Genomic DNA, 24,452 nt, shown 5'->3' on the forward strand with positions numbered 1-24,452 from the left:
TTCCTTGTTTGAAAATATTGTGATATATCTGAAATATCGCCGATATTTCAGAAAAATATCGTCGAATGACCCAAAACATCATCGGGCGGGATGGGTTGCAGCTAGAAAAAGCAATTTTGGTCATTTCATTTCCTCATTTTGGTTTTTGAGTCTTAGAGAAGGAAGGGGAAGAGCTTTGTGGTGGTTCTCAAGGAGGGATTGAGGATCAAACAACCATTATCACAACCAACTAATAATTTTTTGTGGATCAAAGATTGAAGAACAATGAGACAGAATTAATTTCTTCCATTAACATGTATGTTTTGAAAAAGCCATGTGTTAATGTTTTTTTTCATAGATTTATGGTTATGCTTGCTTGCCTCTTTTCCTACCAACTTTTTTCATCTATGTTTTTTTCCATTTCCTATGATTTTCATGCCCATGAGACAAAGCAAGGGTTTTCTCCATATTTGGACAACAAGCTTCATTTCTCTTATTAACTTTCTTATGCACCCTCTTATTTCCATTTTTCATTCACATTGCAAATAATGTAGTAAAAAAAAATATTTTTTTAAATGACGTGGTTATTTCTTATTATTGTTTCTGTATGGGTGTTTAATGCCATTTTTTTGTTTTTTTGGTGCCTTAGGTTTGAATTAGTTCACTACAAATATTCCAAAAGCCTTGGACCCATTTTGGTAGTATGGGGAGCCTAATGGTGGGACAAATCAGGCATATCTATTATGCAAATTGTGCAGTACCAAGATGTTAGCAGAGCTTACACAATTGAAATACCATATGGCTAAACTCCCTAGACATGATGTTGGAATTTGTATGTTTTCTAGTGTGGAGCCTATACAAAAAGCTATTCAAGAAATTGATGAAAACGATAGAAATAAGGAAGAGGGAGAAAGAAACAATGTTGAACATGTAGGTAGATCTTTCAGGATATCCTCTTCTGATTTAAAGCTTAAGGGTAGTGGGAGGGGATCCACAACGTCATCTAGTAGTGATAATGTTACTGGGAGTGGGAGGTCATCATTTTTTGTTCCACGACAGGACATGGAGCACAACCCTCTAAAAAATTAGTTGTTAAAAAATGGAGAAGCAAGAAGAAAATAGAGTTATGGGGAGGTGTCTTTTCTAGAGTGACTTGTCTCTCAGAATCACCAAAACCAATACATTTCGGTAGCCAATGTGTGATTCCATTGTTGTTGTGTGCTCGTTGAAAAAAAGTGCTACATATGAGGAGTTGTGGGGGCAAATTCTTAAAGCAAAAAAGCATGACATCAACTCTAGATTGGAAGAGTTGAAACAAACATGAGAAGTGCCTCGATGCACAGTGATGTCTAATAGTTGGATAGATAGGAAGGGTAGGACCCTTCTAAATTTTTTCGTACATTATCCTAAAGGTACCATGTTTATTAAATCAATGGATGCATCAACACATATAAAAGATGCAACAATGGTATGTGAGTTGTTAGATGGGTTCATCCAGGATATTGGTGTGCAGAATGTGGTGCAAGTCATAACAGATAATGCAACTAATTATGTGTCTGTCGACAAGATTCTTATGGAGAGGCACTACACATTATTGCGGACTCCATGTGCAACACATTGTATCGATTTGTTTCTTGATGATATGGGGAAGCTCTCCTTCATCAAGGAGGTTATTGATATAGCTAGGAGCATCGTCAAGTTTATATATAACCATGATTTTTTCCTCAGCCTCATGAGGAGATAAACTAGAAAAAATGAGTTGTGGCATCCCGCAATCATACATTTTTCCACCAACTTTATTAATCTTCAATCGTTGCTTTGATGTGAGTTTCAGTTGAAGAAAATGTTTGTTTCTGATGAGTGTCGTGATTGTAGATACAACAAGAGATGGGATGGGAGAGCCATTGAAAAAATGGTGTACACTGACACATTTTGGCAGGGAGTAGAATAAGTGTTCTCAGTTAGTGAACCCATAGTAAAGGTTCTGAGATTGGTATATGGGGACAAGTTTGTAATGGCTTATTTGTATGAGGCCATGGATAGGTCCAAGGAGTCCATTTGTTCTTCTTATGTAAACAAAGGTTTTGTAGGGATTTATAGACATATGATGTAATGGGATGTGATTGATACTCAGTGGACATGAATGCTTCATTGACCCTTTCATGCAGTATCACTCTTCCTTAGTGCATTTTCATACAAATGTTCCTTTGATTTTGATGGCGAGGTGATGGAAGGGATCCATTCCTGTATTCATAGGATGGTACCTGATCTTGAGCTCCATAGAAAAGTCAATCGTGATATACATTCTTATTGGGATTGGGTTGGCCTATTTGGCTTTGATGATGTTATTATGAAAAGGACCCTCTTCATGCAGCTTAAGTGACAGGTCATGACTCGGTTAGGGTCCTATATTTTATAGGACGAGATGAATATTAGCTGTTGAATTTTGTATATGAAATGTTGTAATTAATGTTCCTTTTTGTAAATTATTTCCAAAGTAGAAAACAAAAGAGGGGATATAAGGATATATGTGTGTGTGTGTGAAAAGAATGAAAAATAAAAAAAATATGAGAAAATATAAAAAAGAATGAAATACCCCATGAAGAAAAAAGTTAGCAAGTCTAAATGCCACTCAAAAAATGAAAAGATGGATAAGAAATACCATAGAGGTTGTGAATAATGTGTTCCTACTTAAAATTCCACATTGAAATTAGAAAAATAGGGTTAGTTAGTATAATCACACCATTTAAGCGTGATTAGGCTTGATTAAATATATTTATTCTAGGTTACTGAATAGTTAACCACATTGTTTAATTGTGGTTTGATTGACAATGAAATGAGAATAAATAAATAGAATGTTTGAGAAATAAAAAAATTGGCCAACATGTTGAAATGCACCTTGAGAGGTTAATTACAAAGGTTTTAAGTTAATTAAAAATTGCTATGATTAATCACAATTCAAAATGTAATAAGGTCTTATGACATGACAGATTTGTCTTAATGTGATAAAAAGGACACATGAGTGAGTGACCATGATTCACCCTGCCCATATCAACGACAATGAATCGTATTTGGTCCCCTGAGCCCCTCCGATGTTTAATCACAAGGTGGGGTTAGAAAAGGCATAAAGAGATTTACCTTGATGGGTGATGTGGTGGTTTCCCAGGTGCTTTATAGCCCCTTACCAAAAAATGACAAACCGTCCCTCCCCCCTCTGAAAACTACCTTTTCCTTTGCATCCTGTTTACCCTCATGCCCGTGGACTTCTTCCTTCTCCTCTTCATTCCCCTTCTGCCAAGTGGCCTCCCATCCATGGCTCGGTGCTCTGACATCAACATTCTAACCCCACTCAACTCGAATACATTACGACCACCTGTCCTTCTGCCACCTCAGCATCAAGTTGTTTGTCAATTAATTTCTACCTAGTCCCGTGATAGAGGACTCACTCCTCTAACCGTTAAATCACAATGGTACATCATTTTGCCTATATTAACCACCAAAACCATTTTTATCCATCTTTCCATTTCTGTTTCAAAATTCTAATTATATCAAAGTTGTTACAGTGTCCCGCCTACACAACAAAACATGTTGTAGTTCCAAGTGACTAGAACCTTCTGCTCCTATAGTAATCCAGACCTACATTGTGATCTGCATGTCTAGATGAATAACATTCCACTTCCAGATACCAACCCACAACCATTTTCCAGGGTAATTTCAAACTCTGATTTCATTTATCTTCTAACATGCCCGTTAAAGGTAAATCTAAAGCCATAGATGACAATCCCATGCTACCTCTTATCCTAGACCTAGACCGTGAACTGTTGGTGGATCAACAAAACAGAATTGTTGAAATGAGTCGTGAATCTAATATATAAGAACTTCACAATTTGTTAAAGAAAAAATTCTTAGACCATAGCGATGAGCTAAATCTCTGGGACTCTCTCCTGCCCTAATTCGTCTTTCCCAAGACACACCACTTCCCTCAATTTGTCTCATAGTGTTAGTTTATATATATTCATAGTCAAAGGGAATTTTTGGCCCAGAATGGAGACATTATGTTCACCATAACCCCTGAGTCAATCAACCAAATGCTATGAATCCAAAAATTTTACTCCCTGAAGCCATTTTCATTAGATTCCCTCATGGAATTATACAAGAACATGAACTTCCTACAAAGAGCCAAGATTTTTGAAACTTTTCTACTAGAGGATGCCCAATTACCCAAGAAGAACCCCCCATATTCATCCTCTATGTTCCCTGAGATGACCAAGTAGATAATTTCCATTTTTTCATGTTTATTGGGCTACCAATCTGATCAGTGGGTTGATGACACCACTATTAATTTTTTATAAATCTTTGCAACTGGTTAAAAAGCTTTATTTGCAATTAGAGTTAGTTTCTTGAAGATACAATCCATTATCAGTTCCTAAAGTTATCTAATGAAGGAAATTTCAAATATGCTTCAGAATATTTTTATCTATTTCTTTATCATCAAGCAGACATGTTTTACTTTCCCATGGAGAAATTGGAGGGGAAAGGCAATGCTCAATCAGTGATTCATTGGACTTCTTCAATAAGGAAGCATCCCAATTAGTTTACCTTAAGTGATTTTGTAGATCAGTTCCTATATACAGTTGTTTGCTTGTTGAACAATGATGTGGAGCCTAGAATAGGACTAGAGATACAAAACATTATGCATCTCAATGAGCATACTAAGACGGGATATTGGTACTTGTACCAAAATTATACTGAGATCAAAGTTTGTGGTTGTCAATTGTCACCATACAGGCTCCCAAAATTTGTTCCCATGAGGACCATCTCATTACAATATATAAGATAGTTGATACATATGGATGATCTCCATTTTGTTGCAGCAAAGAAGAAGTATCAATTTAAAATCAAGGTACATGTTGGACCATTTATATGTAACATCAAGGAAACAGGTAAGGACAAAGATTTTCTCCTTAAACAAATGAATTTTAATTTGATTTTCACCGGGTCATATGACCCCTTTGGCATCATTTCCAAATTGAGAGTGGAGCAGAAAACTACTCTCTATACTCACACTCCTGGACCAAATATAGAGAAGTTTATGAACAAAAGTGAGTGGGAGGAGAATATTCTACAAGATGTAGAAGAATAGGTGATATCCACAACTACCTCACAGACCACAAATTCCTCAATTAAGTTGGTTAAAGCTATGGAAGACATGTCCCTTCAGGGGTAGGAAATTGAAAAATTAAAGGCCCAACTCAAAATTTTACAGGAGAAGAAATTAAAAATAGATAATTCATATGTAGCAAAACTACATAAATCTCACTGGCTAGCCAAAAATATTGAGCAGTTGGAAAGTGAATCTGTAACGGAACAAACTTTCGCACAGGAACAGGAGAATATATGGATAGAAATAAATGAGGTGATGACTGAAATATGGCCCTCAATTCAGATTATTTTTTAGCAGGAAGAGGTAATACAAAGATCAGAGGAGGTCGTTGCAGAGATAAAAGTAGTTTTGGGACAAAAGCCTGGTGAAGCCACTGCACTGATAAGGATTTTGAGTTCAAAAACCAAGGAAGAATTAGAATAATTCGAAATTCAAGATAGAACAAAAGAAATTTTGGAGGTAGGGAGGATCCTCACTAAAAGGAACCTAGTGCCACAGTTAGAAAACAAATGTCATAATATGGAGTCCAACATTTAGAAGTTTTATAGATGGTTTAGTGTGCCTAATTAGAAGGGGCTTCTAAGATTGATACGAATTGGAGATAAACTGATTAACTTACAAGATTACCACCACAAATTATATACATTTGCAAGGGAGAAATCAAAATTTACTAGCATCAAATGAAGCATTATAGGGAAGGCTTTTGTGAAGGCGTTGGATTTTGACTTATTCATCAAACATGATACTAAACACTTATTTATCATCAAGCTCACCTTTCAAAATTATACTAAGGTAGGTGAGACCTACAGAAAGTTAGTAAAGTTTTCTATTCCAAGTGAATATCGATAGGATAAAATATGTGAACTACTTCGATAAAGCAGTTTTCACCTCCGACAACAAGACAATAGGACAATGCTTCTTCAAGCCTAGTCATCAACAATAACCCTCGAAGACAGTGCCAACAACTTCAATAGTTTTAGATCTCCTATATTTTTGTTCTATTTATGAAAATATTTTTGAGATATTTTGTAATAAATATTGATATTTCCAATCAACATATTTACTTATAATTTGTATAAATAATTCAGAATTCAAAGCACTAATGTTGAAACTTGTACGAAAAAATACTTTTTGATGTAAAGTTTTTCGCTGTGCTCAAGTATCAATTCTCAGTAATATAGAAAATTGTTTTAGGATTCCACTGTTAGACTCATTGGTGAAGTTTTATCTCATGTTAATGTGTTTTTTTCTCTATCATCACATATGTTTTCCTTATCTGATTTGTTCAAATAAAAATAAGAAATTGAATTTGTTTAATTTCACTCAATTCTAGTTTATGAACGACAATTGATGTTTTCCAACTTATATTAAATATAGAATTCTTAAATTCTCTATGTTTAATTGATCCTTAATTTTTTCCTCTGTCTCACTTCACAAAGGTCATAAGATCTGATAGTATGCCTACCTTACCCTGTTACACTTCTCTATTAACTCTGTAATTGATCTACTTAAAGCTGATTGAATCCATTTCTCAATGGCTTCCTATGACAATTTTAGCCAAATAATCCAAAAAAACAAATTTTGAACCTTACATTTAGCCTAAAATCCTAAAGCAACAAATCTAAATCTGATAGACAGATCCCTCTCTAAGTTTAGAAGGGCTAGCTTCTGAACATGAAAGTGGTTATGTGGTTACCTCTAGCTTTCTTTCAAAGCCTTAAGATCCTAGTGACCATACTGGGGAATTCAAACAATTCTAATTTGTATTAAATTTTTCCCTCATAAAATTTTTGTTTCAGTACTTAAAGCTATTTCTAGGTTTGTGGCTTAGAAATAGATTCTGATTTAAGGATTTTTTCAACTCTTAAGTTGTACATATTCTATATATGTAAACATACTATAGCAGATCTAGATCCTAAGAGAATATACATAGTAGCACATCCGAATCTAAATCCACCAAAAATTGTAGATAATCCAGAAAAAGGAATTAGAAAGAAAAGTGCATGTGAGACTGAATCAAATGAAGGTCCTCTGCCTAGGTTTAATTCACTTCTTGAGAATTTTTTCACTTTAGAAGATATATAATTTTATTTGGCTTTTTAACATAGTCTATATAGAAGTAAATATGACAACTTTGTGCCTAAAATGGTTATTGATGAAAGCTTGCTAAACCCTTACCTTCCCAAATCTCAAATTGTTAAATCATAATTTTTTGATGATGAACTCAAATAGTTCGATAAGCTTCAAGCCTTGGTAAGCCAATTAAATCAATTTGTGCACAAATCCCTCATTTATAAATCACCTAAACCTTCTTCTTCCTCGTTTGTTACTTCCTCTCCAACCACACCGATAATCCCACCAAGTTTTTCTATACCATTAGAAATTGTCATTGTCCATACTACCCCTTTAGAGATTCCTACTATTTCTTCCCCTCTAGAGGTTCCCTTTATTTCTATTCCTCTAGAAATTCCTTCTATTTCTACTGCTCCTCTAATAATTACTCCCATTTTCACTACACCCATTTCATCTTCAACCACTACCACCTCTATATCAACACAAAAAAGTGTAATTATACCCCCTTTCACACCTTTTATACCCACACCTATTATAGTTCCATGCACATATCAAACACCAGTGAAGGAAAGTAGGTATGCTCCCCTAGTTTTACCTGCACAACTCAATGCAATGCCTCAAGATTACCAGAGTTGAATTCCTCAATTTGATAGAATTGGGCCCATAAATTCTTAGTAGCATATCGATAAAATGAATGACTACTTAGACATCCAAGAGATAGATGATGCTGATGTAAAAATGACATTGTTTGCTCAAAGTTTCACTAGTGAGGTTAAAAAGTTGTTTAAAGGATTACTAGTTAACTCTATCCCACACCTTACTCAATTTCATGACACCTTCGTTAGAATATGGGAAGTGAAAAATAACTCTCTACACACTTTAGCAAAGTATGAAAGTATTAAAATAGCCCCTAGTGAAATAGTCCAGGACTATTGTATCAAATTTAACAATATTTATAACTCTATCCCTACAGAAATACAATCTCCTGTAGGGATAACCCTGACTGAATTCCCAGATGGTTTTGACTCTGATATATCTTACCAATTATGAGAAATAAACCTTGAAACCCTTGAGGAAATTCACGGAAATGTAGTTAGTGTTGAAACCTATATGTTAGCAAAGAGAGCTCGATTGAAAGTCGAAAGGGGTATCACTATAAAAGAGGAACATGCTTCTTCTTCCTTTGATTTTAAGTTGGATACTTTGATAAGAACAATGGAGAAAATTATGGAGAGAATTTCTATAGCTGATAGAAATCCTCCAAGGGAAATCCAAGGGGGTCCCCAAATTAGAAATCCAAATTTCAAGAAAAACAAGCCTTGGATTAAACAAAGAGAGAAGAGAGGCCAAAGTGATCAACAACATATTAGACCTCCATCCACGAAAGTTATGCAGATGAGGAAGCTGACATACTTGAAGATCCTAAAGAAAATCAAATAAATTTGTTTGAGGAAACCAAAGTTGACAACATTTTCCTCACTAAGGAAGAGCAAGACATTTTCCTTCTCTCACAACCAATTCATTTAGACTCTGAAGACTACAAACAAGGATATCATAACGCAATTATTGAAGTGCATAGAAAATATTACTTGAGGAGTAAAAAGGTTGTTGACACTCCTGCCAATAATACCCTAATTGATACCCCTTCTACTAGTCAACCCAAAGATGATTATGAGAAGGAAACTTCTATGAAATAGGATGTAGTTACTAAATAAATAGAAAAACCTTCTACATCTTTTAGCATTAAAAATGAACTTCCTAAAGTAAAATTTTTTATTCCCCTCAATAAATTAATCAACAAAAATGCATATAGATCACAAGTCATAAAAGCCTTGAATATATGGGAAGCATGGAAAATTTTAGGGGCGAATTTTCGCCTTTCGGCTAAATTAAGGGGTTTAATATTTTTATTGGGGGAATATGTGTATCATAGTACATTGTTACAAATCATCTCAAATTCATTTTATAAAAAAATTAGGTATGGAGGTTAGCCCACCTTATTCTAAGGGAGAGGGTAAAAAAAGTAAATTTAGCCCTTGAAATTAGGAGTTACAATCTTCCATTCACCCTCATTTTCAAGAAAATGTATTAATGATAGTTATAGATAAAAATATAAATACAGTGAAGGTATGGTAAATAAATAAAAGCTATTTTTATACTTACTCCAAAGGTACGGTAAATAAATAAAAATACAAATAAACTAGAGGTATGGTAAATAAATAAAACCTCTTTTTATATTTAGTCCATAACCATCTTTCTATTTAAGAAGGCTCAAAAATGAGGTTTCATTTAAGTGAATCCTATGAGCCAAATACCATATTTATAAAAGAGGTATGGTAAATTAATAAAAGTATAAATAAACGAGAGGTATGGTAAATAAATAAAACATTATTTTATATTTACTCCATATGTCACCTTATATTTATGACCACGCAAGCTTGTAAATAAATAAAAATATAAATAAACTATAGGTATGGTAAATAAAGAAAAACCTCTTTCTAGATTTAGTCCATAACCCTCTTTCTATTTAAGAAGGCTCAAAAAAATGGTTTTATCTAATTGAATCTTATGGGCCAAATACCATATTTATAAAAGAGGTATGGTAAATTAATAAAAGCATAAATAAACGAGAGGTATGGTAAATAAATAAAACATTTTTTATATTTACTCCATAAGCCACCTTATATTTACGAACACTCAAAAAATGTGTTATATTTTGGTGAAGCCTATGGGCCAAATTATTATTAATACCATGTAAAAAAACATTATTGACCCTAATATTAGTATTAATAAAAATAAAGATGGCACATGGTATTGAACCATGGTATTCACATGGGATGCAACCTATATAAAGGGGGAATCAAACTAGTATATATCCATCTTTACTCTGGATCAAATATCATGATATGAAAACTAACATAGAGTGAAAAAATATTTGATCCCTATTGCGGCTTGGTAGATCACGAGTAAAAATGGATCTTGTAATTTAATGTCACTTAGACATTTTAACTTGGTTAAAATAAAAATCAATTATTAATTTTATTAATTTTTATAAATTACTAATAGTAGCTTTTAAGCTCCAGGTTTATGATAACCCATGGTATTGACCCATGGTAATACCATGGTATTCATGTGAGCATCGACCATTTAAAGGGGAAATTCTATCAGTTTACATCCATCTTAATTCTTGGTCTACCAAGTGCTGGGAGGGATAAATAGATTTCATCCCTCTAACAGTGGTAGATGTGGAGTTAAGATGGATATAGGTTGGTTTTTATGATAACGAAGATATTAAATAGACTTAGGAAATTATACTGTAAAAAAAATCTTATGGTGAATGGTTAAAGCTACATTTAGTCTCTTCATAAAATTAAGTAAAAAATATTGATATCTCCATTAATATTGGTTTTTCTGATTTAACAAAAAAAATTCAGAACAATGAAATCTTAACTCTTTCCCCATCACCCTCGCAAAGGAGAGATAGTCGCTGCCTAGATTTCCCACCATTTTTCAAACATTCTCAATACGATATCTTCATGAAAAAGTTAAGGTATTGATCTTGGATTAGTTGTTTGACAAATATGTTGGTTTGTACAACCTTTCATCTTCTCTACTATTCTTAGTTTGTCGTAATGATCTGTAGGGGTTGGGTCATTGCACCATATTGTCCTAAAAGGCAGAGATTGTGCACCAAAAAGGAAATTAATCCACATGTTATGTAAACGTTGTTAAAATTGGTATGAAGGTAGTGAATTATGCTAATAATAAATTTACATTGGGAGAGAAGTAATTAAATTTTATTATTTAATTGAAGATTTCCAATTAAAATAATAATAAATCTACATTTATATATTATTATATTGATTGGAAGGCTTCTGACAATGGTAACTTCTTTCCATTAGATCCCCTTCAGGGTTTTGGGATACTTACTACTTGATTATACTATATAGTTGGGGCTTGCTACTTGTTAGCATGTTTTTTTTTTCTTAACAAAGTCGGTTACTTATATATTATAAAAGCCAGCAATACTGAATTCTATTACATAGGGGAAACGGATCTGAGAGCTGAGGGTCAAAAGCGGGTTCGCAGACCCATATTCCTCATTGCTTCTCTTGGTTAAACAGAAAACAAAATGAAGACGACTATACTGCCTAACGAAGGAACCGCCTATCCATCTAAATTTACATTGCATATCTTTTAAGGGAGGTGTTGAGTGACTGAATCATCCTGATTCCTTGCGCTTGCCTTGGTTGATGCTTCGGCCTGGTAACTCTGGGTGAGGGAGCGAATGTGTTGAATGGTTGCCTCCAAGTGGTTGCATCTATCTTTAAGAGATTCGATCTCATTCTTCCTTTTGTCTAGCTTTTTTCACTTAGAATTCCTGTCTGCATGATAGTCATCCGTCAGCTCCTTGAGTTTCTTTGTTAGGCTGTTTATCATAATCGTATGGGCCTTGCACATGGTGCAGTCCCTGGTATTGAAGATCCTATCAAGAGGGTTGCCGGGTTGGGCCTGAACGGGAGGGTTGTTTTGTTGATCAGCCATTCGAGCAAGAAGAGGACCGGTGCTTGGAAGAAGAGAGGACCCGATAAGAGCTGAGAGCAGGGCTGTAGAAGGAGAATAGGCTATGTCACAGAGGTACTGGATTGGAGAGAAGATGATCAAAGGGCTCAGAGAGCTGAGATAAGAGAACTGAAGAAAATTTCTAGGAGCTCTGCAGAGATTAGAACACGGAGAGTTAGTTTTAATAAAGACCACAGAGCAAGAAACAGAGTTTACCAAGATCAGAGTGGAGGCTTGATCCCGCTGCGAGCTGATGGAGGTCGAACGATGCCTACGATGAAAGAGAACAACGGTGTTATGCCTTGCAGGACTGCGAGCTGTGAGGTTTCTGAGATCTGAGAAGCAATTTATAGAGTGCGGGAGACTCCTCCTGTTATCAATCCAATGCGGAAATCCAGACATGTGAAGAGGGCTATCCTTTGAGATGATTTCTCTGCCGCCCAGAATCGTGTGAGAGGGATGGGCTCGGCCTCCCCTTCAGAGATTGGCTGCGCTAGTCAGAATGGATTTCATTATTAAACGGAGCTCGCTGATATGGACCATATTTTGTTGACAGAAATGAGATCCTTGGTACCGAATTTTGCAGTCGAGATGGATTGGGAAGTGGAGTGGAGAATTCGAGGGAGGTCTGAAATGATGATCCTCCTGTCTGAGTTGACTGTTGTCCTGGACTGAGGCGACGTGAGGGATCTTTTTATGGGATATCCTTTCCATATACTGTGTCATTCTCTCTTATCTGACCTGGCTGCCTACCTGTGGCTTTGTTTGCTTGCTCATCCGCCTCCCTGTTGTTCTCTCTTAGAATATGCTTGAACGAGACTTCTCCTAGAAACCCGATGTTTTCACTTATCCTAGTTTTGATGTTATTCAGAGCCATCTGCTTGAATTCTCTCCCTGAAGTCATGGCCGCAATGATAATTGCAGAATCGCCCAAAATAAGAAGGTTCTGAAGGCCTAATTTCCTAGAGATAGAGGTTCCCAGCAGAAGGCTGTAAGCCTCTGCCTTGTTATTGGTCATGGTGCCTAAACTCCATTCATAAGTTACTATAATTTTCCCTTGAGGGTCTTTAATGATCCCACCCGCTCCAGCTTGACCCGGATTATTCTTGGAAGCTCCATCGAACTGAAGAACAGGTCTCCTTTGGTTCTGAATCCACAGGGTGACTTCTTCTTTTGTCCCTCGAAGCTTCCAATCCAGATTGCCTTTCCAAATGCTTGAATTTTTCGGAGGAGTTGTCCCATAGTTAAATTTGCCAATCCACTCTTTTATTTTTGCATCAGTCGAGTCCAAGTCCACCTGAGTTATACCATTAGCCTCGATAGTCTCTGTGATGAGTGCAGTTGCTTTTGCAAGAGTTCTAGCTATGCTTGGTTTCTCATTGTTGAATATGTACTTGTTCCGGGCGATCCAAATCTGCCAGCAAAGATTTGGAGGAATACTGTTCCAAAACCTTGTGGCTAGGGTCCTGCCTTTTTTATTATGAGGGAGGAGTTTCCCCCAATGTTTCTGAAGAAGAGTGATTTGATTTGGCAACTCACCTGTGTCTAAAGGGCTAGTGAGGAGCTTCCAACAAGTCTTGGCGAACGGGCACTCTATAAAAAGGTGGATGCTGCTTTCCTCAGCTGCCCTGCACATGCAACAAATAGAGGGACCTTGGATGCCTTTCTTCTTGAGGTTCTCCGCAGTGAGGATTTTGCCATGGAGCAGGGTCCAGTTGAACAGTTTCACCTTTGGAAAACATTCAATTCTCCATGCAGCTTTGTGTAGGGGCCATGTATTAACTGCTGAGGCATTCTGAAGAGCTTTATAGCCTTCTTTCACCGTGTATCTTCCTCCATTAGGGTCCCAGACAAATTTGTCCTTTGCCTGTTTATTGATGGGAGCTGCACCTATAAGGGAGGTCTTGAGCTCGACCCAAAGGTTTGTGAGAACTGACGGGAGGTTAAGGGATCTCCACCCTGTCCAAGTGTTATTCTCCCAAAGAGAGATATCGAAGAGGGTTTTGAATTTTTCTTCTGTCATCCACCTCTGGAGGGGCCTGAAATTGTTGAGGGATTCCCTTTCATTTGACCCCATTATCCTGTCTTTCCAAATGTTAATATCCTTGCCATTACCCGGTACCCTGGATATATAGGATTTGAATTGTGGGAGCATTTTTTTAATAAGTTTCCACATGGGCGTGCCCTGACTATCAATGATGGTTTTAGTGAGGATATTGCTATTGACCCCGCTCAGATATTTCTTCTTAATGACTTCTGTCCACCAGGTTCTTCTCTCATTGATAATTCGCCAAATTAGTTTGTAGCCCATGGCCATGTTTGCTAGTCTTGGAATTCTGATTCCGAGTCCGCCCTTCTCTAGGGGAAGAGTGACCTTGTCCCACTTGACCAGGCTAAACTTTTTTGTGTTTTTCTTTCCTCCTTGCCACAGAAAACTTCTGATTATCAGCTCCATGTGTTTGTGGATGCTAGCCGGGGCGAGTGTGGTTGCAAATTGATATATTGGAAGAGCTGTGAGAATGGCTTTGATTAGTATTGTTCTGCCCGCCAAGTTTAGCCAATACACTCCCCAGCTTTGAAGTTTGCCTCTCAATTTTTCGATCAGCTTGACCCAAATCTCTGATTTTACTATTTCTTTTGCTAAAGGTAGCCCTAGGTACATAAAATAAGTCCAATTCCTTTGAGCAGGGATTTCCATTATTATGGAAATTCTCTGGATTATATGTCTGGGGACATTCCAAGTGTAAATCATGCATTTGTGGTTATTTAGCTTGCCTCCAGAGGCTTGCAAAAAAAGGTCTAGAGATTTTTTGAATCTCCGGGCCATGAGACTTGAGGCACCTCCTATTAGTAAAGTGTCATCTGCAAAAAGGGAGTGGTTGATCCCCTTGACACCTCTTGCTATTTCAACCCCTGTTATTTCCTTTGTCCTTCGCATATTCTCCAGCTGCAAACTTAGAGTTTCTGCCATGATGATATAGAGGAAGGGGGAGAGAGGGCACCCCTGTCTCAATCCTCTCGAGCTTTTGAAGGCTTTGCTGGGCCTGCCATTTATAAGGGGAGCCGTCCAATTGTCTGATATGCATTCCATAACCTTATTGATGAAGAGCTCAGATATCTCGAATTCCTTTAGAACTGCCTGAAGGAATGCGTGATTAATCCGGTCAAATGCATTTGCCATATCGAGCTTAATGATCATACCCCTTTCGTTTCTTGACATGCTGCTCTGAATAGCCTCCTGGATAAGGATGACATTATCAGATATTTGCCTCCTAGGAACGAAGCCGCCTTGGTTCTCGGAGATGAGAGAGGGGAGCATATTTTTAAGCCTGTTTGCTAGGATCTTGGTTATGATCTTGTAGGAGACATTACAAAGGGATATGGGGCGGAATCTATCAAAGGATTGAGGATTTGGGTCTTTGGGAATAAGGGCCAGATGGGAGGATTTCATACCGCTGCCCATTTTGCATTTAGTGAAGAAGTTTTTTGCCACCCTGATGTAGTCCTTCTTTATAATATCCTAGTGAGTCTTATAAAAGTCGACTGTGAAGCCATCGGGCCCCGGAGCCTTGTCCAAGGCCATACTGTGAATTGACCCTTCGATTTCCTCAACCGTGAGCTCTTTGTCCAGATCAGCGTTCTGGTCTTCTGAGATTTTGTTTTTCAAATTTTTAAAGAAATCCAGATTGTGCATGTGATGCGGATCAACAGTTAAGAGGTTTTGGAAATGCTGAGTTGTTGCCTCCCTAATCTCCTCTTGTTCCTTTATCTCTTTACCTTCCACTGTTATTTTTTCGATGTTGTTTCCAGCTCTTCTTAGTTTCAGACTGTTATGGAAAAAGGATGTGTTTCGGTCCCCCGATTTAAGCCAAAGGCATCTTGATTTTTGCCTTTGTTCCTCTTCCTCTCTTCTATTCTGATTGTACAGCTCCTTGTACATTTTAGTTTCTCTTGCTTGATCTTCATCCGTTTCTTGTCTGGTTTCCTTTTCTAGATTCCACTGTGTTAGTTTTGTTTGGAGTTCAGATTTCTTTTTACTTTCTTCTTTTGCCTTGTCTCTTGCCCTGTTTTTAATGGCAATCCGAAGGAGCTTGATCTTGGTTTCCCATATGAAATGTGGGGAGCCTAATATTTCAGTTGCCCACTGAGCTTTTATCAGAGGTTTGAAATCCTCACTTCTGTCCCAGGCTCTGTTGTACTTAAAGGGAAGCGGACCCATATTCTTCCCCTTGTCCATTTTTAGTGCCACTGGTTTATGGTCTGAAATATACCCTTGAATGATGGAGCTTTGAATGCTTGTGAAATTAGCCACTATTGTCTCTTGAACCAGAATATGATCCAGCCTCTCTTTTATGTTGTTCTTTGCTGTTCTCTTATTTGACCATGTGAAACGCCCGTTTTGAGGTTGTATGTCCACCAGATTATGTGCTTGTATGATTTCTTCAAGAGCATCTCTTGAGGGGTCTGCAAAGAAGTTCCCTCCTATCTTTTCTTCTGCATTTCTGATTAGGTTCAGATCACCTCCCAAGCAGATGTTTCTTCTTTGGGCGTCCATTAGATCAGATGAGATTGACTCCCAACACGTGGCTTTTTCTCTGAAGTGAGGGGGGGCGTACACATTGTAAATGGTGTATTCTTCTGTTGATGCTATGTTTTGCATGTCTGTTCTGATCCACCATCTGCTTTGCCTAAGATCTTTGAGCTTCCATTTGTTCTTATCCCAGATCGTCCCTATGCCTCCTCAGGCTCCTGCTGCACTTACTGCGGTTCCTTCATAAATTCTGCTATTTTTCATACTGTTATGAAATTCCTGCTTGGTGATTTTGGTCTCCTGGAGAAGGAGGATGTCCGGATGTTCTGATTTTAGTAGGTCTCGGACTGCATTTACTTTAAATGAGGAGCCCATCCCCCTACAATTCCAAGAGACCAGACTCATCATTTATGTTTTGTGTGGGCCCCGCCTTTCTCTTTCATTCTCTCCCCGCTTCCTTTATACTTGTCTAGGAATGTATCCATTGGCTGTTGGGTCCCTATGACCATCTCTTTAGCAGCTGTCTCAACCCTTATTTCTTTGTTGGATTTCCTTCCAACTTTTCTCGGGGGATCGATGGAAGAGCTAGTTTCCTTTGACTTATTCCTTGTTAGAATTCTTTCTGCCGTTGGAGGAGGAGAGGTTGGGTGAGGAGATTCAGGAGTAACAATGGGGGCTCTTGGTGAAGGAGGGGGGGAAGGGGGTTCTTCTGTGGACAGAGTTTCAAAAGGGTTGGAGGATGAGAGGAAAGGAGGGCCAGATCCGGAGGGATGAGAAGGTGAGGAAGGATTTTTGGGAGGGGATTTAGAGAGACTTCTTAGAGGAGGGTTTGATTTTTTTTTCTTGACTTTTTCCCATGCTTCTTCCGGAGCTTCAGTATTAGTTTCAGATACATTTAACTTAGATTTATTACATCTGTTTGCAAAATGCCCATATTCATGACATACCTTGCACTTGAAAGGTAGTTGCTCGTAGTCCACTTGCTGTATGTGCGTCCACTGGTCGACTTTGAGTTTGATTGCTTCTGGCAGACCCTTTCCCAGATCAAATTCCACACAGATCCTTGCGCATGCATGCATATTCTCCTTTGGTTCCGATCTGTCGATATATTTTCCCACTGCGTTTCCGATGGCTTTCACTGATTCGTCTCCCCAGCAATGGAGCGGCAGGTACGGGAGACGGACCCAGACGGGAACAACATTAGGAACATCCATCTCTGGGTCGAAATCAGGGGTCCATCTATTCAAATAGAGGCCTCTAGTGTCCATAAAGTAAGGGCCATTTCTGAAAATGAGGTTTCGATCCTCCGTTGTTTCGAAGAGAAAAGTGAAAAACCCTCTTCCACAGAACCTTATCGCTATCTTTCCTTGAACCATCGAGTTCCAGTTCCTTTCTACCCATCGTTGGACCGTGCGAGGAGAGGGCCATAGTCCTGTAAATTGGCCAACCAGGCCCCGGTCAGCTAAGGCTACTGCAGCTCTCCTCGGGAGGGCGGGAGGGAGCGAGACTTCCGGTATTTCATCTAGCTTTTTGATGAATCTTGTTGCTGTAGGTCTTATTTTTTCTGAAGAGTTCTCTGGAATAAGTGAGGCAAAGGACTTTTCGAGATCCTCATGTTCCTTATGAGGTGGATCCATTGCAGACATGGCTTCTGCGGCTCTGTCGCTCCAGCAGAGGCACCCAGAGGGGGGGAGAAGCCTAGCAGCAGCGCTGCCAGGCGCAGACGCGCAGAGGAGAAGGGATCAGCGGGCAGAGGCCCCGAAAAAAAAAGGGGGTGGGGGGGCAGAGGCCCCGAGCTGAGAGAGCGCAGGAGGCCCTGGGCGAGGGACAGGCGCCGCCGAGTAGCAGCGCTGCCAGGCACAGGCCTGCGGGGGAAGATTAGGAGGGAGCCATGAACGGGACTCCGGGGCTCAAACGCGGTTCCATAATCCCTCAACTATTCCTACTTGTTAGCATGTTGGGGTAAACAAACTTGATGTGTTTTTTTTTTATCTCGCAGTTGGAGTCTATGGAATAAGAAAGAAATTTGATAGCTTGGCAAAAGAGGTAGCTTGACAAAAGTGGTAGAGAAAACATTAATCTCTCCTACCATGAAAAACATGGCCACTAAAACTTGCAACATTGTTTGTAGGAGTCAAAATTATGTTTCTTTTTTCCAAACATGTATGTTAGTATATTACAGTTTAATGATTATGTTTTATTATTATCATATATGGTTTCATACTTTAACAAAACATTCGCCAAATATATATATATATATATATATATATATATATATATATATATATATATATATATATATATATATATATATATATATATATATATATATATATATATATATATATATATATAGTGATAAAATCACATCCCATTTTTCCTATGTATCATGGGGATTCGCCCATTTATTATACATATAAATTTAGGGTGGTTCTTAAAATTTTCCCTGATGGGAAGGGACTGACAAAGTCAATTTGATTAATGACTTACCTGAGTTATTGTTTGGACCTAAGGTTGAAGGAAAATATTAGGATGTAAGTGTACCCCCTTTCTACATTAGTGTAGAGCCTCTAACTTGCACTTGATTATCCATCATTACCTACAGCTTTTCCTCACTTATCCCTCTCTTTTGCTCTATTTTCCGCATAAACTTGCCCAAATCATTACATTTGATGTCTTTAATCATAATTAGTTAAATTTGCTTATGTTGTACTGTTGGTTTAGATTTTTGACATATAAACAGAGTTTCCGCAGCTATTCAGCAATTCCGCAGCTGTTCAGCAATTCCGCAGCTGTTCAGAGATTCCGCAGCCTTTTTGTTGTTTGATATGCTCCACGTGTCTTCTCAAGGAACGAGCCACATGGGCATGTTGGGTTGGATGTACACATGGATCGTATGCTATTGGTTGAGCCAAACCAGTCACATATGCCCTTGGTCAACGCAGGTATTCCCTCGGTCAAACGGTCAAGTTCTAAACGGTGGCACGGGAGCCGTGAGCAGTTGGGACACAGAACTATAGATGGCACCTCCTCCATGCCACAAAGATAGCTAAAGACAGGATCCAAACATAGATTTGTCTCCCATGATGACCGTTTCCCTCAAAAGTGCACGGAGTTGCCTACGTGTTTGCTGCACAAGTTAATTAGCTAAGACTGCGTGTTGCTGCGTAGTTAATAAGTTAGGCTGTAGTTGCTTAGTTCACGCAGAGAGTAGTTGCCTCTGTGCTTATAAATAAAGCGTGTGCCAACGCTTATAGATTAGCTTTTTGAATATTCTAATTGCTGCGCTGATTCTGTTATAAAAACTCTGTTTTAGAAGGCTGTTCCTACAGCACTTTTCACTGTATTTTGACATGCTGGTTTTATAAAAAGAAGACTATTCTATTCACCTTTTCGTAGCTGATCTTTTAAGTTGGTTGCGTGGATGGAGGGCCCCCATCTATGACAGCCCGTGTACATAGTGTTTGGTTTCATTTTCCTGCTTTCAGCAATTTCTATTTCTTTCATCACGTATAATAGTGTACCATTTGATCTTATGTCATTTCATTTCCAGCCTTTATTTTAAACTGATCAGTATTGTTCTTTTGCAGGTTTTTAACCCGGGATTGTTTTTGTCTTTGTGTATTTGCTTTATATCTGATGGTATTTTCAGTTGACATATTCAAAGTTGCTGCCTTTACTCTATTTTCATAGCTGATTTCTAGTTTAGTTTCTCAAAGTTGTATGTTAACATATTAATGGTCTCTTTATCATAAGTTGTTCATCTTTCAGAGATCAAAATACTAATAAATTACAGCTGGCTTTGAGTACTTTTTAGACTAATCTTTAACTACTTCCTAATCGTGCTTTACATAATTCCATATGTTGAAAGCAGAGAGTTAGGAAGAGCTGAACATTATAACTAGTCTTTAAAGTAGATTTTTCTCATTTCTGATCACTTTTTAAACTCATCTCTAACTACTTCCTAATCGTGTTTTACATAGTACCATATGTTGGAAGCAGAGAGTTAGGAAGAGATAAACATTATCATTGGTTTCTAAAGTGGTTTTCTTACCTTTTTATTTGCAGCAGCATGAATAGTGTCTAGTGCCATTAGAAAGTGGTTCTTTGCTTTCAGTTTCATTTCAAGTTATTTCTTTCAAGCTTTTTCTTTGCAAGTTTATAAGGTAGTTAGAAATCACCTGGAACACACACTCACTCATTTAGAGATCACCTTACACACACACTCACTCATCTGTTTATAAAATCTCCATCCCATCTTAGGAAGATAAATTGACCATAAACAACACCCCCAAACGACAAAAAGATCTAAGAGGTTGCTTAAGTACATATAGTACACCTTCACTTCATCAGCTTACGAGCCCCGGGTGGACAATTAATGACATCAATTTAGAAACACTAAATTGACTAAACAATTAGCTTGAATATTCATGATAAAATTCTATACAATGTTATGATTGATTCTGGAGCCTCCTCACAATCTAATGCCTAGGGCTGTTATGGATAAACTAGGCTTAGACATAACCAAACCGTACAAGTATTTATATTCATTTGATTCAAGTAATGTAAGATTCCTAGGATTAATCAAATATTTATTTGTTACTCTAGTCCAAATACTAGCAAAGAGCTTAGTGATGGACATTGTAGTAGCAGACATACCTCCCAAGTATGGAATGTTGCTCTCTAGATCCTAGGGAGGAAAATTACAAGGCAATTTACAAATGGATATGACTTATGCTACCATTCCAGTGTTTGTTTAGCCAAAAATATTATACAGGGAGACACTAATTAAGTACATGGTTAGTAGTCAAGAAAAACCCAACAATTGTCCCCCGCATTCAGTACATTCAGACATGGATTCATTTATCTTGCATAATAATGAATGTCTAGAACATGAAGTTTCATACTTAGAGGTTGAAATTAGTAATACAAAAGTGATAAAATTAAATACTAAAGAAAATTATGTAGAGGGAGAGGCTCTTTGGAATATGGATTTCGATGGGGCTATGAGCAAGGATGGAGCAGGGGCTCGTGTTTTCATTGTAAACTCATCAACAAATATGGAAAAGGGACATGCTTACAAACTTAATTTGTAGTGCACTAATAACATGGTTGAGTACGAGGCATTGATCTTAGCGATGCTAATTTTAAGGATATTAGGAGAAAAAAAAACTTTGCATGAGGATTTTGACCTAGTTATCAATCAAATTAAGGGTGAATATCCTGCTAAACACCCTATATTAAGAGCCTGTGGTAACTCAGTCTTAGATCTTTTGCAATGATTTTCTGAATATTATTTGTCTATTATCCCTTGATGCCAAAATATTTTAGCTAATGCCTTGGTTGTTTCACTAAGTACTTGCAAAATGCCTTTTCATCCCAATAGGAAATATGTGGTGGAAGTAAAACACAAGCCAATTTTTCTTGATAGTGTAAGATATTGGCAAGGTTTTGGTAATGACAACCAAATAGAGAACTTTTTACAAATGAAAGATGAATTTGAGTCTGTAAATATTGATATAGATGAAAATGAAAAAGAAATAGTGTTTAATGAAATTGATGATAATCAAGAAGAACTCGAGGTTCTGCAATTAAAGGATAATGTGTAGAAAGAGGATTGGTACCATTGGAAGAGCTTTTGGACTTCAATGATGTAGACAAGAGGCCAAAAATTGAACCATTAGAATATGAGGTAGAGGACTGTAACCTACAAACTACAGAGAACACAAAAATTAAACAAAGTCTTTCGTTAGAAATCACATGAGAGAATTTTTTTCACCAACGCGTTTCAAATCAACAAGTGTGGTTCATCAAACTATTCAAATCCTTACCTCCTAAGGAAAAAAAAAATACATTGAACTTTTTAAAGAATTATCTAATGTGTTTGCCTGGAGCTATGAAAACTTAAAATATTATGATACAAGTATCATTCAGCACAACATTCCCATCAACGAAGATCAAAAGCATTTTAAACAGAAATTGAGGAGAATAAACCTAGTCTTATTGAGGAGAAACTGAATACAATAAAAGAAGTCAGGAAAATTTTTGATGCAAAGATCCTTGTACCCCTCATATTTTCGAAATGGGTCTCAAATCTAGTACCTACCAAAAATAAAACATTTTAAATATGCTTTATGTTGATTTTAGAAATATTAACAAGGTTTCTCTTAAAGAAAATACTGCCTACCCAAAATGGATCATATCCTACAAAAGGTAGTTGGTTCTAACAAAATTTCATTTTTGGATGGTTTCTCAGGGTACAACTAGGTTCTGGTTTATCCTAATGATCAACACAAAAAAAAATAAAAAATTACTACACCATGGGGCAATTTTATATATGTAAAAATGCCTTTTGGCCTTATGAATGCTAGGGCCACTTTCCAAAGAGAAACCGATATTGCTTTCGCTAATTAAATTGATAGGTTGATTGTAATCTACCTAGATGATATTACTATGTTTTCAAAGATAGATGAAGAACACTTGCTGCATTTAAGAAGAGTTTTTGAAAATTGTATAAAATATTGTATCTCCTTAAACCATAGGAAAACTCTTTTTGGTTTAGAGGAGGGACAACGTCTGGGCCATATCATTTCAAAGGAAGGTATTAGAATTGATACTACTAGAGTCGAAGCCATACTAAAAATTATCCCTCCCAGAAATAAAAAAGAAATTCAATCCTTCATTGGAAGAATAAATGTCCTCATGAGATTTATTCCTAACTTGGTCACAATCTTAAGATCCATTACAAATATGTTAAAGAAAGACATCAGAATCAAATGTAATACTGAAGCCAAGAAATCCTTTAGTGAAGTAAAGTTAGATTTAACCACTGCTCCTATTTCGATAAGCTCTAACTTTACACAGGATTTTATGATTTTTTCTTTTGCATCTGAGCATAGTAGTGCAGTTGTTTTATTGCAGAAAAATAGTGAAGGCCATGAAAAACCCATAGATCTTTTTAGTAGAGCTCTCAGGGATGCATCACTAAGGTGCAACATCATGGATAAACGCGCCTTTTCTTTGGTAAAGGCATTAAATGATTTGAGAGTGTACATCCTACATTATCATATCATTACATTTGTCCCAAGTGTTGTGGTAAAAGATATTCTCACACAGACTGATCCAGATGGAAGAAGAGGGAAATGGATAGTTGTGATCCTATAGTATGACATTGAGATAAAACCAACCAAGCTCATCAAAGGTCAGGGATTGGCCAATATAATGGCTGAGTCCATTTTTTATGCACTAGATATAAATTATATTGCTACACTGGACGAAAAGGAAGAGTTGGTCACTCCATAGGTATTAGAGAACTTTGCTACCTCACCATGGCATGTAGACATTATCTTTGTATTACAAAAATTACAATATCCTTGTGGTTTAACCAAGACAAAAGCTAGGATTCTAAGAATGAAAGCTATGAAATTCTATATTTTAGATCAAAATGTATATTGGAAATATGCCGGAGGTATTTTGCTAAACAATTTATTGAAAGATGAAGAAGGCAGGGTCATGGAAGAGTTTCATCAAGGAGACTGAGGAGGTGATTTGTATTGGAAAACCATAGTCAACAAAATCATAAGGGCTAGCATTTACTAGCCTACTTTGTTTGTAGATGTGCATTTAAGAAAGTAACCACTTGCCACCAGTGTCAAATCTTTGAAGGTAAGAGAAAGCTTCTGCCTTTACCCTTGAAACCCATTTCAGTTGAAATTCCTTTTCAACAGTGGGGTCTAGATTTCATTGGTCAAATTCATCCCATCTCCTTAGGCCAACATAAATGGATCTTTACAACCATTTATTACTTTACCAAGGGTATTGAGGCTATCCCAACTAGGTAGGCCATAGACACTATCATTATACATTTTCTAGACGGTAACATTCTATCTAGGTTCGGATGTCCCCATAAGATTATCACTAACAATGTTGTTGCCTTTAAATAAAATGAAATGGTTGATTTTTGTAACAAGTACCACATAATATTAGGACATTGAACTTCTTATCACCCACACGGAAATGGGTTAGATGAATCCTCCAAAAAGAGTTTAGTCAACATCATCAAAAGCTACTGCAAGAGAATAAAAAGTCCTGGCATAAAAAGTTGATTAATGCATCATGGGTTGATCGAATTAGCACCAAAAA

This window comes from Pinus tabuliformis, chromosome 1_1, assembly GCF_031772625.1.
Source record: "Pinus tabuliformis cultivar Carrire ecotype Pingquan chromosome 1_1, CPIR1, whole genome shotgun sequence".
Taxonomy (NCBI): domain Eukaryota; kingdom Viridiplantae; phylum Streptophyta; class Pinopsida; order Pinales; family Pinaceae; genus Pinus; species Pinus tabuliformis.